This window comes from Macrotis lagotis, chromosome 1 (assembly GCF_037893015.1).
Source record: "Macrotis lagotis isolate mMagLag1 chromosome 1, bilby.v1.9.chrom.fasta, whole genome shotgun sequence".
Taxonomy (NCBI): Eukaryota; Metazoa; Chordata; class Mammalia; order Peramelemorphia; family Peramelidae; genus Macrotis; species Macrotis lagotis.
The window spans coordinates 608,551,603-608,571,158 of NC_133658.1; the positions used below are offsets into that span (position 1 = coordinate 608,551,603).

General features: G+C 37.7%; 1 long non-coding RNA gene across 1 annotated transcript; it reads left to right on the forward strand.

The window, feature by feature from the left end:
• The first annotated feature begins 1,953 nt into the window (after window positions 1-1,953).
• On the forward strand, window positions 1,954-19,317 carry LOC141507379 (uncharacterized). The gene is made up of 4 exons (XR_012474129.1): window positions 1,954-2,254; window positions 8,095-8,381; window positions 9,826-10,010; window positions 12,224-19,317. It is a non-coding gene; the product is annotated as an uncharacterized LOC141507379 (long non-coding RNA).
• The last annotated feature ends 239 nt before the right edge of the window (window positions 19,318-19,556 follow it).

Here is a 19,556-nt window from a genome sequence, read left to right on the forward strand (position 1 = left end):
TCATTGTTGCTTTTAAACAGTGTATGTCAATTGACTGCCATATAAATCAACTCACTATGGCTCCCCAGACCAGTACTGCCTTCCCTCGTCACCATTCTCCAAGGTATAGGATGTCTCTTAATTAGAATAAAAGCAAACTTCTTGAGGGTTGACAGTCTTTTTTTTATGATTTTATTTCTAGGCTTAGTAGGAATATATACTTCTAGTAAGCTTTAATAAATGCTTTCCTTTCATTCATTCATTTACTGAGGTACAAATAACTGATAAGAACCCTTGTTCTTAACCTCACTCAGATCTATCTCCAATTATCTGAAACTAGAATTCTTAAATTTAAGGAAAGAATTTCTAATAATAAAATACAGACATCAGAATAAGGGGTAGAGGAGATATCTGAGGGGTGAGCAGACCACCCTTAAATAATATTACAGAGGTACTCAGCTAATCTACAGTTGAACCAGGTCGGATGCAGGGCAGATCCATTCAGATCCATTCTCTACTCTAGTTATTGTGTTCCCTGCTCTGAGCAAGATCTAAGAAAAGTTTCTGATCCTGAAGAGATGGGCCCTGTCTGTTGGAGGGGAGGAGGGGAGCAGATTTGGGTACTCTGTTGGTTTTTCTAGGACACCAGAACATTTCTTTGACAGATATATTACAAACCTAAAGCAAATATACCTCCTGGTCAATGATAGGGTGACAGATATGTGGGGCAAGGTCATAAATCTGAGAATAGAGATGTCTCTTGATTGGCACAGATTAAGATGGGGAGGGGAGAGAGGAAGACTCAGAATCCTAAATGATTATCTTATTGCTTCCTTGGCACAATTTGAAGAGCTCTTGCCCTCAACTCAGTTATATTTCCTCTGAAATTAAACCATTAGAAATTAATTTCTTTTTACCTTAAAATTTTTTCCCTCAGGTCTCCAGTTAAAATTCAATCTGATGAAGGGAGGAGGAGGAGAGGAAAGGGAATAGATCTTTTTTCTCTAATTCCTTAGTGGTGATTAGTTGATAATAAAGAAATTGATAAAAATGTGAAGTAGCATTTATTATCTCCTTTGTATATAGGATGTTTAAAATACTCAGGCCCATGTGGAAGGGCATGACAAGAGTGGAGCCAATAATAAGGGATGAGACTGATACTATAAGAGAAGCTGCATTAGTCTTTAGGGGACTAGAAAGAGAATATGAACCCAGACCTCTCCTGGAATATCCCAGAGACTCCAGGGGCTTTGTGTCTCAGCAGATTGAACCCTTTGGTTGCCTCTGGTCATGCAGTTATTTATAATTGATATGGGTGATTTAAAATGATGGAGCAATCAACTCATTGGTTGCTGAGTCAGAAGGAACTAAGGAACAGGTGAATCTTCTAAATGAAGAGCCTCTACTTACTCACTCTTTCTGTTTATCTCTAGACTCCCTGAGGAGGGATGGGAAATGGGTTCAGAACAAGTAATGGGTATAGTAACCAAACCATACCAGCCCATCAACCCTTTTTTAGATTTGACTACCAAAAATAAATTTTTCCAACCACAATTTTACCTGGAGAGAGCCCAGATATCAGTGCCAGAGTACAAATAACCTAGGGCTAAGATACTAAGAAACTAGATAACTCTGTTTTGAGCCCAACATAATGCTTAGAAAAGGAATGTGTCTCAAAAGAGCTCAGAAGTTGGGAAAGGAAATGAGGTGAGGAGAGAGGCATGTTGCTGGAGATGGTATGGTACAGCTGAAATATTCCAAGACTTTATGAAGACCTGGGTTCGGTTCTCAGTTCACGTTGACCTACATATTGTTTTGGACAAACTTCATGGAAAGGTTCGCAGGGAAAAAATGAAGATGCTATAACATTCAGTTTGAATGGAGCACGGGCTCAAAAATTGTGATAGGCATTGGAGACAATGTGTTAGGGTACCCCAGGAAGCTGCTCATGGAATAGTAATAGACCTGAGGGTTGGAGCTCTTTCAGTCAAGCACATCTCCAAGCTCTTGACCCTACTATAGTGACTGGCTACTAGATGAACTATCTCCAAGGCAGCCCAAAGCAGAGAAGGAAAAGAATATGACAGCTGATGAGAAAAAAAGGACTTGAGGAAACTGATGTTCTGAGAAAGAAAGGAATTTGCATTAGATCAAAACCAGTTACTGACTGAGCTAGAACACAAATTCAGTTCTCCTGATTCCTTGTTCTTTGTTCATCTCTTTTACACCAGGGTCTCTCTCACGCTCAGCAGAATTAGCACTTTCCCTGTGGGAGGTAAGAATTCTACCACATATCTACTAAATAAAAATGTGCTTATAGATGTTCTGATTTACTATTCACTTCTGGTGGTAACACTGGTTACACTAAACATCACTGGTTTAGAATATAAACTATGCTGGATATGTTCCCAAAAAATGGAATGTAAATCAGATCCTGTTTTCCTACTGACTCACATGATTAAAAACATTTCTTCCCTTTTTAACCCAGAAGATTCCTTTGATTTGTCCTTGGTTAAGAAAAAAATTCATAAGAGACTTTTCCTATAAATTCCAGCAGCTAGCAAATCTTGTGATTATATTTGTTATAATGACAGTTCAGAAAACCATAATTTTTAGAGCCCCTAGGAAGGAAGAAGAAAAGAATTATATAATGTTCAAGTCCAAATCTAGTCACTCCAATGTTGATGGAAGACAGATTTTTTTCATTTTTACCTATCTTTTCCATTTTCTAATCTGTTTATTATCCTTTCAGGTTCATATTTAAATGTCTTCAAGTTGTCTTAGGTCTTTCAACTTTTTTTAAACTTGTTTTTCCTTCTGCTTCTTATTGTTTTATGATGCAATACTATTCATAATTTACTACTATTGTCTTCTTCAAACTTTTACAAAGAACTTTATATCCTAAACTGGTATTGTCATTGGCTGCCATAGCACTCTGTTTGGCAAAGAGACTTGGTGATTGATTTATACTGCTAAAACTGTCTTGTGATATTCCAGGCTAATGACCTTTTTTTAAAGATCTATTTCATATTTTTTGTGCCAATAATTTATTTAAATAAGTCAGGTTGAAGCCACCTCATATATATGACATATCTTCATTTGCATTTGTATTTTTTGCCCTAATTTGATATTGATTTTGGCCTTGCCTCTAACAAGACAGTGGTTTGAACACAATCAATTGATTAGAAAATGACCCACACATTCTTATCTAGTCCTTGTTAGAATATGATCCTTTTCATTTTTCATGATGTAATTCAGTGTTCACTAGGTTCAGTGCCTCCTGAAATTTTTTCTGAAGTATTAGCAATATATATGTGTGTGTGTAGGTCTACAAGCCGTCTTTTAGGCACATCTTCATACTGATGCCACAAAGTACTGAAACACAGGCTGACATAAGTTGTAGAGTCATATTGTGTTCTTGATAGAAATTTTTTTTATTGATGTCTTTTTTTAATCACTTATATTCCCTACCATATCCTTCCTCACATCTCTTTCCAAAGAGTCATCCCTTACAATAAACCAATTCTTAAAAATAGTAAGAGTTCTGAAAACTAGTCAACATGTCAAAAATATCTGATGTTATATTTAGCATTCTATATACATGTTTTTCACTTTTTTGACAAATAAGTCAAAAGGAAGTATCTTTCTGTATCTTGACTTTAAAGTTTAGTCATTATAGTTTTACAACCATCAGTTTTAATTGTTCTGTTGGTTTTTCCCCATTGTTTTCGTCATTGTGTACTTTGTTTTCTTGATTCTACTTCATTTTGTATCAGTTCACATAAATCTTTCCACCATTTTCTGTTTCATGTTTATCATTTCTTACAACAGTAATATTCTATTATGTTCATGTCCCACAATATCTTTAATCATTCCTCAGTTGATGGGCATCTACTTTATTTGTAGTTCTTTGCTTTGTTGTTGTTCAGTCATGTTTCAGTGGTATCTGACTCTTATGACCCATTTAGGATTTTCTTGGCAAAGATACCGGAATGAATTGCCATTTTCTTTTAGAGAGAGGAAACTGAGACAAACAGGGTCAAGTGACTTGCCCAGAGTCACAGTTCTTTGCTATTTCCTAATTCTCTTTACTTCTTCATTCTCTGTGACATCTTGTGGTCAGTGCAGTAAAAATGGTCCAGGGTATAATGACCCAGATTTGAGTAACAACTCTGACACTTCCTTGCTATATGATCTTAGGCAGTTCACCTAAATTCTCAGAGCCTCAGTTTCTTCATCTATCAGATGACAATGGTAATTATTGCAATCCTTAACTCAGAGGGTTGCTCTGAAGAAAGTGTGTTGTCAGTTTTAAAGTATTAGAAAAATCTGTTATTATTCATGTAGATGATGACAATGTTTGTCCTTCATTCTCAAAGAAGATCATGACATTAAGGAGGTGATGCTATTATAAGTACATGAATTGGATTTGAGTGTGGGGGAGCTGTGCTAAATCACCTGCCTCACTTTCTCCTCCAGAATCATCTGGGTCCAATGACCAGATAAGAATTAGGAGGACCAGGGATGGCCCTGGGTGTGAAGCAATCAGGGTTGTGACTTGCCCAGGGTCCGATAGCTAGTGTCAAATCTCTGAGGCTGGATTCAAACTCCAGTCCTCCTGAGTCTAAGGCTTTATTCTCTGAGCCACCTAAATGCTTGTCCACTGCAAACTCAATAACCCTCTTTTATTTGCTACATTTTATCTCCCATCACTTCAGGCACTTTACTAGAAGTTAGCTAATAAGACAACTGTTCCCTTTGATAGGAGGCTTTAGATTCAAAGTTCACAAAAATTTTCAATGAAAAAACTGGGGAGCTTTTGCCTGAACAAGGGAAGATTTAGAGGAAACAGTGCAGCTGTCTTCAATCTTGTGGAAGAAAGATGAGAAGAGCTCTATATTAGTCCAGGCAGATCTATCTTTCTTCCTCATTTTAAGTTATCTGGAAACTGTATCAGAAGGAGCAATTGAGCACCTGAATCAATTTATTTCCTTTCTCTTTCCACCCAGTGCTTTGAAGTAGTGGTTTCTAAACTTTTTGGATCACATCTCTATCAGTTAAAAAAGAATTGAGTACCTCAATATGTGTATATTTACCTATTTATAAATTATACACATATTACTACTATACTAATAATTCTGTGCATTATAAAATTTACACAAAATAGAAATAAGCACAGGATGAGACAAAGATGAAATTATATATATATATATATATATATATATATATATATATATATATATATTTAGGTTTTTTGTAAGGCAAACGGGGTTAAGTGGCTTGCCCAAGGCCACACAGCTAGGTAATTATTAAGTATCTGAGACCGGATTTGAACCCAGGTACTCCTGACTCCAGGGCCGGTGCTCTATCCACTATGCCACCTAGCCGCCCCATGAAATAATATTTGACTAAGAAATAATATTTTACTTGAGTCAATAGTGAACCATTGGAGTTTATTGAGCAGACTGACATAATCAGACCTGTGCTTTAGGAAGATCATTTTAGCAGTTATGTGAATAATTGACTAGAGAAGGCAGAGACTCAGGTCAGGGGAAAGAAAATGAGTATGAACTAAGATGGTGGCTATGTGAATGAAGAGAAAGGACTGGATGTGAGAGATGTTGTGGAGGAAAAGGACAAAATTTTGCATTTGATTAACTCTATGTGGTGAAGAACAGTGAGGAACTGAAGATAATCCTGAGATTATAAATCTCAGTAACTGGAAGGATAATGGTGTCCACAATATTATCAGGAGACTTGGAAGAACTGTGGATTTTGGGGGAAAAGTTATCTGAAGTAACCAATTCCTGGATGCTCATCCTGAACAAGGTGCAAAGGTGGAGGCAAGGCTCATACTCACTTCTTTTTTTTTTTTTTGCAAGGCAAATGGGGTTAAGTGGCTTGCCCAAGGCCACACAGCTAGGTAATTATCAAGTGTCTGAGACTGGATTTGAACCCAGGTACTCCTGACTACAGGGCTGGTGCTTTATCCACTACGCCACCTAGCTACCCCATACTCACTTCTTTTTAAAAAAAAGTTTATTTAATTTTTTCAATTGATGTTTTATTTTATTTTTCCAATTACATGGTATGAAAGCTTTTCAACATTCATTCACATGCATATGCATATTTTTAAGTTACATAATTTCCTTCCACCCTCCCTTCTCACCCACCTCCCCTCAGTGGCCAACAGTCAAATAAAAATTGTCAAACTCACTTTTGAGTATGCTTGCTACAGGGAAGCTCTGATGTGGACTGTTGTGTTGGAATTCTCATACAGTATCTATGCAACTTCTGCTGTTCTGGATACCCAAGTAACAGTAGGATTATAACTGTCCTGAAGGGTTGAGCTATGACTCAGAAAAAAGTTGGGCGCCTGAATAGTGAGGGGGGGCCAAAATGGGGTAGTGTTGGGGATGAGGCTAGGTGTGGTTGTATTGCAGAAAAGTCTATTGCTGAAAGGTAGTTTGGGATCCATCTTCTTACCTTTCTGATTATTTGATCACATACACCTTGGGGTCAATCCACAATCCCCCAGTAGCCCTAACCTCCACTTTATAGACCACTGCTTTAGAAGACCAATGTATTGAAGTGATAGGAAGGCACATTTTGGTTAAATACTTACACTCCTTAGAGTCATTCTACAAACCCTTCCGTATTTATGCTGCTGAGGACTAGATTACCCCTGAGTTCCCTTGCATCTCTGAGGTTTGATTGGTCTATGAGATGTCCAGGATTCAGTACCTATCAAGAAATTCTATTTTCCTTGGCTATGAAGCTGTTTCCAGTCCTCTAGGCTGATTTTTGTTAGGAAATAACTCCTCTGATACAGTGGCTAGAACTGAGGTATAAACTTCCTCAGTGGTTAAACTTATATTGGTTCTGATGCTATGGACTCTCCTTTGTGTTGCTGCTGTTGCCTTTCCCCATCTGGAATTTGGATTAATCTTAACAGTACTCTAAAATCATAGTTTCAATTCAATAAGCATCTATTAAGAGCCTACTGTTAGCTCTGTGCTAAATGCTGAGGATGGAAATAAATAAAAAAGAAGGTAGTTCCTGCCCTCAAGGAGTTTACAATCTAGTGAGGGAAGACAACACACAAATGAAGGGTGGGGAATTGAATGGTAAAAGAATAACTCCATTCTATGTATGAATTAATTCATATCACTCCCTTATTTTATAGATGATGAAAGTGAGCATGAAGAAACCTAGAGATAATGAGTGATTTGTCTGAAGTCACATCGCTAGAAAGTAGCAAAAGCCAGGACTCAAGCCTAGCTCTCTTGGCTCTTGTTTGGCCTTCCACTCAGTTCTTTCCTTTGTACAACACTGCCCTCTGTGGCCAGTAGACTGGCCTCAGTCTGTCTGAGTATAGTTCCAAACATGCCCAACTCTTCATGACTCCATTTGGGTTCTTCTTGGTAGAGATACTGTAGAGGTTTGTCATTTCCTTCTCTACCTCATTTGACAGATGAGGAAACTGAGACACCAAGGAGTAAGTGACCTGTCCAGGATCACATAGCTACTAGGTGTCTGATGCTGAATTTGAATGTCAGTCTTCCTGACTCCAGACCCAGTTTTCTATTCACTGTGCCACCTAGCTACCCCATCTGTCTATATCAAGCGTGGAGAATGTCCCAGGACCAAGTAATCATTTGGTCTGGCATTGCCATGACAACTGCAGGTGGGATTTGAAATTCAATAAATCTAGGAACTTTTTAGGCCCCTAATGAAATTAAGTAAATGTTTGATCAAATATACGTAGACTAATTTTTAAGTTGATAATTTTGAATGGCCCACGAATGATATTAAAATGTCCAAATGACCCTTGGCAGAATAAAGGTTCTCCACCCCTGGTCTACAGGAGCATAATTATACTCATCCTGATCATTCCTGTTTGGACACTTAAAGGATTGAACTCCTTTAACAACTGACCCCTGACCCTTCTCTGGATTTTGTTATTCCTTGTTGCCTTTGGCATCTATTGGGATTTCCCTATTCCTGGATGCTTAACTGTGTGTGAGGTTGCACAGTATGAGCCAATTGTGACAGACTCAACTGAGATTCTCAGCAGCTACTCAGATGCCAATCTGTTCCATTTGTCTTTTAAAGGGGACCAACTGAAGAAGAAAAGGACTCAGAGAGAGCAAAATACTAAACAAGGCCAGTGCATGAGATCAAGAAGGAATTTGTGAATGGCCTCTGGAACCCTCACATGTCTATGTTTAGCCCCAGGGACAGTAAACAACTAGCCAGTTTCTATAAACAGAAACTGGGGTGTCCAATGGTTTATATACTAACAGAGAGAAGAGAAAAAAAAATGAAAAACTAGCCTGGAGTCAAAAGTTGGACAATCTTGAATGTCTATTATGTTCCTAACCCTGTTCTGATCGAATCAGGTAAGAACAAAATATTGATATTATAATAGGTTACATGAACTGAACCTTGAATGAAGTTAAAAGTTTACAAGGGTGGATGTGAGGAGGGGAAACATTTTAGAAATTGGACACTAGCTTGTGGAAAACGAACAGATTTGGGGAATGAAGCAGTTTTTTAGAAACAGAAAATTTTAGAAACAGCATATAAAAGGAGAATATAATGTGAGACCAGTCTGAGATGTAGGTTGGAGTCAGATTGTAAAAGGATTTAAATGATAAGCAGAAGCATTTGCATTTTATCTCAGAAGCAATAGGGAGTCATGGAAGATTCTTAGGCAGAGAAGTGACACGATCAAGCCTGTACTTTGGGAATATTAATTTGACAGCTGAATGAGGGATTGCTAAGAAAGAGGAGAGAGAGATAGGAAACAGGTAGACCAATTAGAAAGCTATTGCAATAGCCCAGGTAAGGGGAATGGAGAGATTGGAACAGATGTGGGAGATGTTGTGGACTTAGGTGGAATATGTAGTGACCCTTCTAATTTGTCACTTCTTGACTGAAGATTCTTTGTAATGTGTAAAATTTATCAGGGAGAGAGATATTTCAAGTCATTTTATTTGTCTAGGATAGAAGATGAATAATTATTAATAAAATAATTAAGTCATATTTATGTAATACTTTAAGATTTTTAAAATACTTTCCTCATACCAGTCCTATAAGGTATAAGGTATTTTACAGATCAAATTATGACTCAGGTAAAATGACTGCTTGTGTTCATACAGTTAATTCCTAGTTTAACCCAGTATCTGGGATCCATCCATAGGAAAGAACAGATCTTCTTGGGGAGGGCTGACTGATGAAGGGACCTTGAGAAAGCATAGATTAGGCACTGATTACCTAGAGGAGGCTTAGTGCTGAAAGGGAGAAGGAATTTCAAGAAGGTGAGGTGGAAAGTTCCTGAGACAAGTATCACTGGCTTCCCAGTGTGGCCAGTACTGGGGTCTGTCTGTCTGTTTGCCAGTAGAATGAAATCTCTTCCAGGCAAGGATTGCCTTGTTTTTGTAATTTATATTTCTGGCACCTGATAGTAGATTTGACAAATGCTTATTGATTGATTGGTTGGTTGATTGAGGAATAAAAATTATACCTGAACTTCCCCAAACATTTCTAAGTGTGTGCATCCTTGAGAATGCTGGTCAGGATATGTATGGTCCATGATAATGGAAGAGTAGTCTGGGGAAAAAGTAACTATCCTATATAGGAAATAAACCCATGACCTGGGAGTCATTTGCACTCTGTTCAGTCTAAATACCCGTATCTTCTGACCCAGGCATTTTATTTTTATCATTGCTAATAAGAAGCCTTTAATATGTATGTATATATATATATGTATATATGTATATATACATATATATATATATATATATATATTATCAAAACTAACTTCTCTTCTCTGGGTTTTAGGTTCCTGATTTATGAAATAATGGATTCACATTTAGAAAGACAAGATGGTATAATAGAGAAAGCTCTGATTCTGAAGTCAGGGGATTGAGGTTCAGATTTCAGAAGTCACTGAATCCCTCTGGATTTCATTTTCTTCATCTGTACAAATGAGGAGAGGAAGAAGGATGAATTAGAAGGTCTTCAAGGTACAACTCTTTATCCTAGGAAATCTAAAGATCCTGGGCAAGACATCTTTCTGTGATTCATTTTCCTTGCTTGTAAAATAAGAGTTTTAGGTCAAATGACCTCCAAAGTCCCTTTTAGTTCTAAATCTATGATCTTAAAATATGCTTAAAGGTGCTCCCTTTCAATGGCTAGGTCTGAGTATTATTAATTTGTTGGTGTGTCATTAACTGGAACAGGAGATGCTACTGCTGCTAGATCAAAGAAAAGACTGCTCTAGAAGCTGAATTCACCTTCCAGCCACACTCTTGATGACACAAAAGTTCAGCAGTTCTTCTGCATTAAAGGTTGAGAGCAGTTGATTTTTTGAGGATAACAATAATATTATTTAAAAGATTTTATTTATTTTGAGTTTTACAATTTTCCCCGTAATCTTACTTCCCTCCCTGCCCTGATCCAAATTGAATGTGATAAGAGAGAAATCATATCCTTAAGGAAAAAACATAAAGTAAAAGAGATAGCAAGATCAGACAATATGATATCAGGTTTTTCCCCCCCTAAATTAAAGATAATAGTCCTTGGTCTTTGTTCAAACTCCATAGTTCTTTCTCTGGATACAGCTGGTATTCTTCATCACAGACAGCCCCAAATTGTCCCTGATTGTTGCACAGATGGAATGATCAAGTCCATCAAGGTTGATCATTACCCCCCATGTTGCTATTAGGGTGTACAATGATTTTCTGGTTCTGCTTATCTCTCTCTCTCAGCATCAGTTCATGCAAATCCCTCCAGGCTTCCCTGAATTCCCCCTGGTTTCTAATAGAACAATAGTGTTCCATGACATACATATACCAGTTTGTTAAGCCATTCCTCAACTGAAGGACATTTACTTGATTTCCAAGTGGCACCACAAACAGGGCTGCTATGAATATTTTTGTACGATTGATGTTTTTACCCTTTTTCATCATCTCTTCAGGGTATAGGCCCAGTAGTGGTATTGCTGTATCAAAGGGTATGCACATTTTTGTTGCCCTTTGGGGGAACAACAATAATATTGATTATGATAATGAATGTTTTAATGCTATTAAATTATTTTTCAGAGTGCTTGATTTACATAATTTTATTTGAACTTCTCAATAACCTTGTGAGGCAGATAATCAAGATGTTGTATTCACTATTTTTCAGATGAGGAAAGTGAGTTAATAGTGGTAATGTGACTTGCCTGTAGAAACATAGTAAATATCAAAAGTGAAATTTGAACCAAAATCTCTCAACTCTAAATTCTTTGCCACTTTTGTAATTCTAATGATGACACTTGACATTTCTACCTTGGGTTCCAACTTGGACTTGAGAATTGATGGAGTTTATGAAAAGCAGCATGATTCAATGGAAAGAGCATTGAACCCATAATAATTAGGGAATCAGTATTTGAGTTTCAACTTAGCTGCTAACTGGAGTCACTTTTTTGGTGTTAGTCATATCTAACTCTTCATGATCCCATTTGGGATTTTCGTAGCAAAGATGCTAGAGTGGTTTGTCATTTCCTTTTCCAGTTTATTTTGCAGATGAGGTAATCAAGGTAAACAGGGTTAAGTGACTTTCCCAGAGTCACATAAGTTAGTAGGTATCTGAGGCTGAATTTGAACTCGTGAAGATGAGCTTCTGATTTCAAGCTCAATGCTTTATCCTCTGCCATCCTAGAATCACTTTATTTCACTAATAAAACTAGGAGACTGGACTAAGTAAACTCTAAACTTTTTCCAGCTCAGAGAATAAATCTAAAGTTCCACAAAGCCATCCTCCTTTGAGTCCACATTGTAAATTGGATGTGTGAACTCCAGTTCTCAAAGGCATTAGCAAGAACATATTAACTCTATCAGGTCTTATCAAGCTAAATAGACCTCTGATATAGGTAGATCCAATAACTACCTTTGCAGCTCTGAAGTTTGTGGCATGCTCTACTTGGTTCTACACTTAAAAGGCTTGTGATTCTGAGGTGTAGGTAGCCTAAACCAAAGCTCTCTTCTCTGCACATCACTCCCACTCATGCCAGCTTCATCCCTCCCATGTCCTTATCTCACTCTTCCTTCCTTTTTTATTGTAACTTCTGAAATTTTTGATCTTTTGTTAACAAGCTCCCCTTTATATTAGACATATGCTATCTTCCCCCCACCCAAGTAATTTTGTATATATTTTATATTCACTTATATGTGTCTCTGTTGTTTCTCCCTAATAGGTTGAAAGGTCCATAGAGGCAAGGACCATATCATCTAGCCAAGGGGATGAAAAAATAAATGATTGTTTTGTTAAATATATTTGTTTTGTTAAACACGAATCTATGTCTGTCCTCTTAGGACAAAACATTGCCAGAAGATTGACCGCTAGGCAGCACAGAACAATTGAAGAATATTGACTTAGAATCAGAGGTCCTTAGTGTGCATCCTTCTTATTATGTATTCGGTTTTGGGCAAGTCACTGGACTCTGCACCTCTGTTCCCAGAAATGTAAAAAGGGGAGTTGGACTCCTTCCAGCTCTGGATCTTTTGTATATAAATAGAAGTTCTGAATTAGAAGACCAAGAGAATCCATGAAAAGAGGCTGTATTCCAAATTGATGGAGGGGTACCCTCCATCCCCCCTCACACACATACATTCACACTGATGAAATCAGATACATTGTTTAGAATCTAAGTGTGATGAGAAGGAATACAGAGACTTATAAAAGCCAGGCTATCTTTTTAGTTATCTTTACAGGTACTTAGAAGCAGGTAGGACTGTTGTCTGAGGTTGAGGTTCAGTCTGTCCCTTCCTTTCACCTCCCTTTACCTTTGGCAGAAACTCTGGTGACTGATCCTGCAGACTGATGAGAGTATTTGCAATTTCCTCCAGGACCAGGAGCAACTTCAATGTATTTCTTAATCTGTGGCTCTCCCTGGGAACCTTGATTGACACATTCACTTGATGGGCCTCTTACCCCTGCCCTGGCAAGCCCTAACTTCATCCTAACCTGGCAGCCATTCCCTGCTTTTGACACCCACCTGTGGGTGCCTCACCTGCCTTGGCATTTAAGGTTCTACCCCTTGCCTCTCAGGATTTCAAACAAAGAGGCTATCTCAGCCAAAGAAATCATCCTCCTCCTCCTCAGAGGCAGGGAACAGTGGGGCCAAGCCCAGTCACAACTGCTTGGTAAATAAGCCGGAACCTGGGCGAGTCGGCCTGACTGACTCCCCAGAGAAGATGGAATGCCAGTTTCCTGGCAATCACAGTTAGTTCACTGGCACCTGGTATTGGGGCCAGTGAATGAGTTCATGTCACTGGCTAAAAGGGGAGACAGTCATTCAAGGTGCATTTGTTTTGTCTATATCCTGTATTAACTTACCTATGAACTTGCAGAATCCCTATCTCAGAAGTAAGGTTCTTGAGGGCAGAGACTGTGCCACCTTTGTTTTGCTTCTCTGGTTATTAGAGAAGGTTCCTGGTACATAGCAGGTGATTAATAAATGCTTGTTGACTCATCAGTTGTGATGGGAAAGTTCATTACTTCTTACTTTGGGGAAAGGATCAAGCCTGGAATCTCTCATTCATTAAGGAAATTCTCTGTGGAAACTCCTTCCTGTGATGGGATCCATAGTTTGTCTCTAATATCATTTTTATGTATCGTCTGGGGATACTGAGATTTGTACCGTGGTAGCTTATGTAGTATGAGTTAGTATCAGGACTGGAACCCAAATTTTCTTTATTCTAAGACTAATCTATCTACTATTGTGGTATTTTCATCTCCAGCTATTACAAAGTGCTTCATAAATAATACTTAAACACTTATTCATTTATTCACTCACTCATTCATTACATCATTGCTTTTCTAGTTCTCCCTTATTGTTTCCTTAATTTAAAACCTTAGAGTTACAGAACACAGGTATCAAACTCCAATAAAAATTGATTCCTATGGGTAATATATTGAATTAGGAAATCACAAATTAACATTGTCTCTATTTGTAATGTATTTTTATTTATTTTGTAAAACATTTCCTAATTACCTTTTAATTTGGTTCAGGCTCATTTAGGAGTTTTAGGGCAGAAAATCTGATATTGGTCAGACTAATCCTATCAGTTTGCAACTGAAGGAATGAAATCCAGAGGATTGACAGAAGTAATTGGAGATGGCTATGAGGGGATAGGACTGAAATGTGTGACCCTGAAATAGAGAGAAGCTTATTTGGAAGTTTAACGTATGCCCTAAACCAGATTGTTGTTTGTCCTTTTTCAAAGAATCCCTATGACATCAGTTGTCCTGGCTGTGAACTAGATTTCAATGAACTTAGATTTAAGAGAGGCAGAACTATGCGAAGTCATAGGCCTCACTCTCTCCTCCTGAGTTACAGAAATCTAGGGGCAAGATATAGGTGATAGCCCCAGATTCAGTGATAGACCTAGACATTTTTAAGTCAAGGTTTTTCTCAGGGCTCAGTTTGTCTGAGGCAATGCTCATTTAACAGGAAAATAACATGACAAAACATATTCAATGATGCAGAGTAAAATAAACAGAATGAGGAAAACAAAATAAATGATAAGGGCCAGAAGGAACAATAAATAGAAACAATAAAGCAAAACTGAATGACCAGAGAAGAATTGAGATAATGTATCTCCCTCCTATCTTCAAAGAAGTGGGAAACTAATTGTATTGTTTTTAATATCAGATTCAATTGTTGCCGAGCTCTTTTTCTTTTCTAGGTCTTTTTGAAAATCATTGTTAGGGGGCAGTTGGGTGGTGCAGTGGAGAGAGCACCAGCCCTGGAGTCAGAAGTCCCTGAGTTCAAATCTGACCTCAAATTAGTAATTACCTAGCTGTGTGGCCTTGGGCAAGTCACTTAACCCCATTGCCTTGCAAAAAGCCTAAAAAAAAATCATTGTTAGGAGAGATGATTTGCTGGGTTGGGGAGGGGAAGATTATATTTTGAAATGAAGATGATATAAACAAAAGCTATCAATCAAAACATGAGAAATAAAATGACAGTACCAAAACTCGAGCTCTTGCTCTAGCTCTACCCTCTTCTGAACCCAAAGTTTAGTGAATGTTTGGAGCACTGACAGTCTATGTGGAAGAAGTGTCCACACTGTCAACGTGACTACTTTGAAGGGGACCACAGCAGTCATTTGAATGTGAAAGTTTTGATATTTTTTGTATCATTTCTTCACAATAGCCTTTGAAGTATGTAGTACAAACATTATTCTCCCTATTTTACAGATGAGACTTATGAGAGTAGTAAATTATTAGTGTGTGTAGGAGCTAGCATTTGAGTTCAGATTTACTGTACTTTCTGTTATTCTGGAAAGCCTTCACCAGGACTGATCTTCCTAAGTGATTATTATCCTTTAAAGCAGTTATCTTTGGGAGCTACCTACCTCATTCAGTGATACTTTCACCACTCCTTAGAGTCTTGGGGACTCTTCTTTTGGGAACTTTCAGAGTCAATGAAATCAGTCCTGTTTCTTGGTAATTTTATTTTGTTTTGGACTCAAAAAGCATTCCCAGCTTGATCTACCACTTTATTCATCAGACTTGACTTTTGTCTCTTTCAAAGAAAAAAAAATTGCTCTTGAAGGACAAAGATTTACAACCATGAAGAATTTTGAATGGTTGTGACATGGGCTTTGAAGCTTATAGGATCATAGAAACAGAACTGAAAGGTATTTAGGAGTCATGTAATTCAGTTCATTCAATTTACATTTGAGGAAACTGAGTCCCAATGAGTACACATAAAAAATGAAAAATAGGTAATTTCACAACCAATGAATATGAAATAAAAGCAATTATTAGGAGCTATTCTGTCAATAAAATTGACAACTTAATGAAATGGGTTTAGAAAAATACAAATTGCCTGGATTAACAGAAGAGGAAATAGAAAAATAATTCTATCTTAGAAAAAAGGAATTGAAGAAGTCATAAATGAATTTCTTTTGTTTTTTAGGTTTTTTTTTTTTTTGCAAGGCGAATGGGGTTAAGTGGCTTGCCCAAGGCCACACAGCTAGGTAATTATTAAGTATCTGAGGATGGAATTGAACTCAGGTATTCCTGACTCCAGGGCCGGTGCTCTATCCACTGTACCACCTAGCCACCCCCATAAATGAATTTCTTAAGAAAAACCCCACAAACTTCAGGTCCAGATGGATTTATAAGCAAAGTCTACCAAAACATTTAAAGAACAATTAATTCCTATATTATATAAACTGTAGATAAAGAAGGAATCCTATCAATTTGTTCTATGACACAAATATAATCTTGATTTCTAAATGAAGGAGAGTCAAAACAGAAAAACAAAGGACAAATGAGTTGAATGAAAGTCCCATAGGTAGTAAGCCTCAGAGGTAGAACATGAACTCAAACCTGATTCCAAAACCAGAGCTCTTGCTCCAGCTCTACCCTCATCTGAATCCAAAGTTTAGTGAATGTTTGGAGCACTAATAGCCCAGGTGGAAGAAGTATCCAAACTGTCAAGATGCCTACTTTGAAGGGGAACACAGCAGTCATTTGAATGTGAAAGTTCTGTTATCTTGGTCAAAGGTATCATTGTGTTATAGTCATACTTTGAATGTATACGCTCATGGGCATGCTTCACTGGGCAAAAAGAAATGTGACAATGGCTTGTATTCTATTCCTCACAAAAAAACTGAGACAACTGTGATATTAACAATAAAGAGAAACTGAGGAGATTTGGTGCTGAAAGTAGGACATCTAGCAATTATATTTGTTGAGGTGAAGGATGATCAGGGCACAGACCAACACGACAAGAAGAAGAAAGGGGATTGCTGTCTCTCTAGCCCCAACCCCTCTGCTGGAGCCAAGGGATGTAACTGAGTTGGGTTCACGGGGGTGATTGGGATCTCTTGTTGGGCGATGGGGTAGCTGAGAAGTTCCAAAATCTCTTGACTGTTGTTCTAGGAGCAATATCTTCCATATAGGTTGTTAGTTTTTCCTTAAAAGGTATTGAAACCAGTTTTGATGGTAGCCCAAGTTCAAAAGACAAGCAAAGTACAAGGTGCTAAGTACCAAGAAACAAAGGCTGCTCTTTTCTTGGCTTCTGACCAAGAGACCATCATGGCCAACACAGAGGCAGGGAATGTATACCCAGTTGAATTAATTCTGTATCCTTGCTGAATATGCCCTCTGTGCTATGTCTGGGCAAATTGCCTTTTATTAAATATTAGATGTGTTTCATTTCCTTCATATTTTGAATCTGATGCATTGGAATTGCCCAAATCAGGTTCTACCTACAATAAATAGAAGCTACCTTGGTCTAAGAGACTAATAAAGAAGGGTAAGAAGGATAATTGTATGATCATATGAACAAAAGACTTTCTGGGCTACATTTCCTCCCTTTGTTCCTGTCTGTTTTTTTCCAGAGTGATTAAAATGACTTTTATTAAGACATCTTAATAAAGGATCACCTCTCTTACAGAGAGAGGGGAACCAAATCCCAGAAATGCTGAGTCTTATATGCACTTTGAAAGACTTGTTCCTCCCCCTTCCAGCCAATCACTGGCTGGGATCACAATCTAATTGATACATTATCCTCATATGTTTTCCCCATCCTGCAGGGAGGAGGGAACAGTAATCTCCTTGAGCATGTGCAAAGGATAATGTTCCTATCTGTTTTGTGACTTATGGCCTTAAACAGTTACCTAGAACACTAAAAAACTGAGTGAATTGCCAAGGATCACATGGCTAATATGTGTCTGAGGTAGGACTTGAACCTGGGTCTTCTAAACCCAAATCCAGCTATTCAGTCACTATGCCACACATTGCCTCTCATATTAAAAAACTTAGTATTCCCCAAGAATGTTTACACTTCAAAAGTAGACCAAAGGGAGAGGCATAAACCAAAATGAATGAATCTCCAAACATCAGATTTTGGGAACTATGGCAATTTGTGAGAGTCCTTTGTAGATTGGAATATTGTTTCTCCTTCCTAATCTCTATTACCCATTTCTCCTCCATTTCTTCTTCAAAATTTCCAGGATATTATGCCATATCCAAAGCATCTCTGTGATAGATCAGGTTATCGCTTCAGATTGCCTCACTACTTATTTGTATTTGTGTATTACTTATCTATATTCATGTATTTATTTCTTTAATAGAATATAAGTACCAATAAGACAGACATTGTCTTATTTTTTGTCATTGTATTCCCCAATGCTGGTTATAACTAGTATATATTTAGATATTGATATTTGTTGAATTGAATTGTTGTTTGGGAAATAGGTTTTATATCACTTTTATGGTATTATTCCAGGATATTACAAGTATTTTATTAGGTTCTGGGTGATAAATACAAAAATGAAATGAACTATTGTCCAATGGGTATATTGAGTGGGAAGGAATGACAAGGGCAATCTGTATCATATTTTGAGGAACCACTGGATGCAGATTTCTGTCTCTCATTCTCAACAGTTGCAGAGGCCTGGGTTGGACGGGCTTTTTGCCAAGGTACATGAATAAAAACAAAAAAACAAAAGTCTTCATACTTGTGGTTTCTATGATGCCTGAACTGATGAGGTTTGGGGTGAATGCATATAAGGGAATGCTGTCAAAAAGATTTGCATCTCTGGAGGACCCGGTGAGCCATTAAGGGCTTCTTCAGGCCAAGACAACTCCTTCTTCACTTTCTTAGATTACATCTGAAGGAGCCTGGAGCTAAGGAAACATGGATTGTTCCATCACCTTGGTGCTGACTTCAGTTCTTAGGTCTATTCTTCAACTTCTTCTCCCTCCTTTTCTCCATTCTTCCCCTCACTCCCCCCCCCCCCAAAATACACCTCTTTAGAAACACTAAAAGAAGCCCCCAAGGCATCCATCCATCCTGTCAAAGCATCAGACCTGGATTCAGTTGTTCAGTTGTGTCAGACTCTGACCCCATTTGGAATTTTCTTGGCAAAGATACTCTTCTCCACCTCATTTTACATATGAGGAACTGAGGCAAACAAGGCTGAGCAACTTGCCTATGTTCACATAGCTAGTATGTGTCTGAGGACAGATTTGAACTCAAGTCTTCCTGACTGGAGGCCCAGCACTCTATCTCTTGTGCCACCTAACTGCTGGTAGACCTGGATTATGGTCAAAGCTAAATACTAGCTTGTCATGTAACTTTTGTAGGTCACTGAACTCTGTGCCTTAGCATTCTCATCTGTAAAATGGGACAATAATGTTTGTCCTATACAGCATATTTTGAAGATAAAATAAGACAACACAAGTGAAGGCACTTCTAAAAGTACAAAATAGGATAATAGGAACAGCTATTATTTATTTATTCTTTCTGTTGGCATATTAGCATCTTTTAGGCTTACTCTAGTTTTTCTACAATTATATAATGTTAGAGCTGGAAAAGGACTTCAGGGATGATTTAGTCCAACTTTTTGCTCTTGCTATTGCATTTCTTTCAATCTTAGAGTATAAAATTCTCAAGGAGTTTAATTTAACCAATATTTATATAGTTATTTCACTTATGAGCTTATAAAAAGAAAAATAGTTGAAGGGCCATGTATTTATCAATGAAAAATTAGCTGAAATTTCAG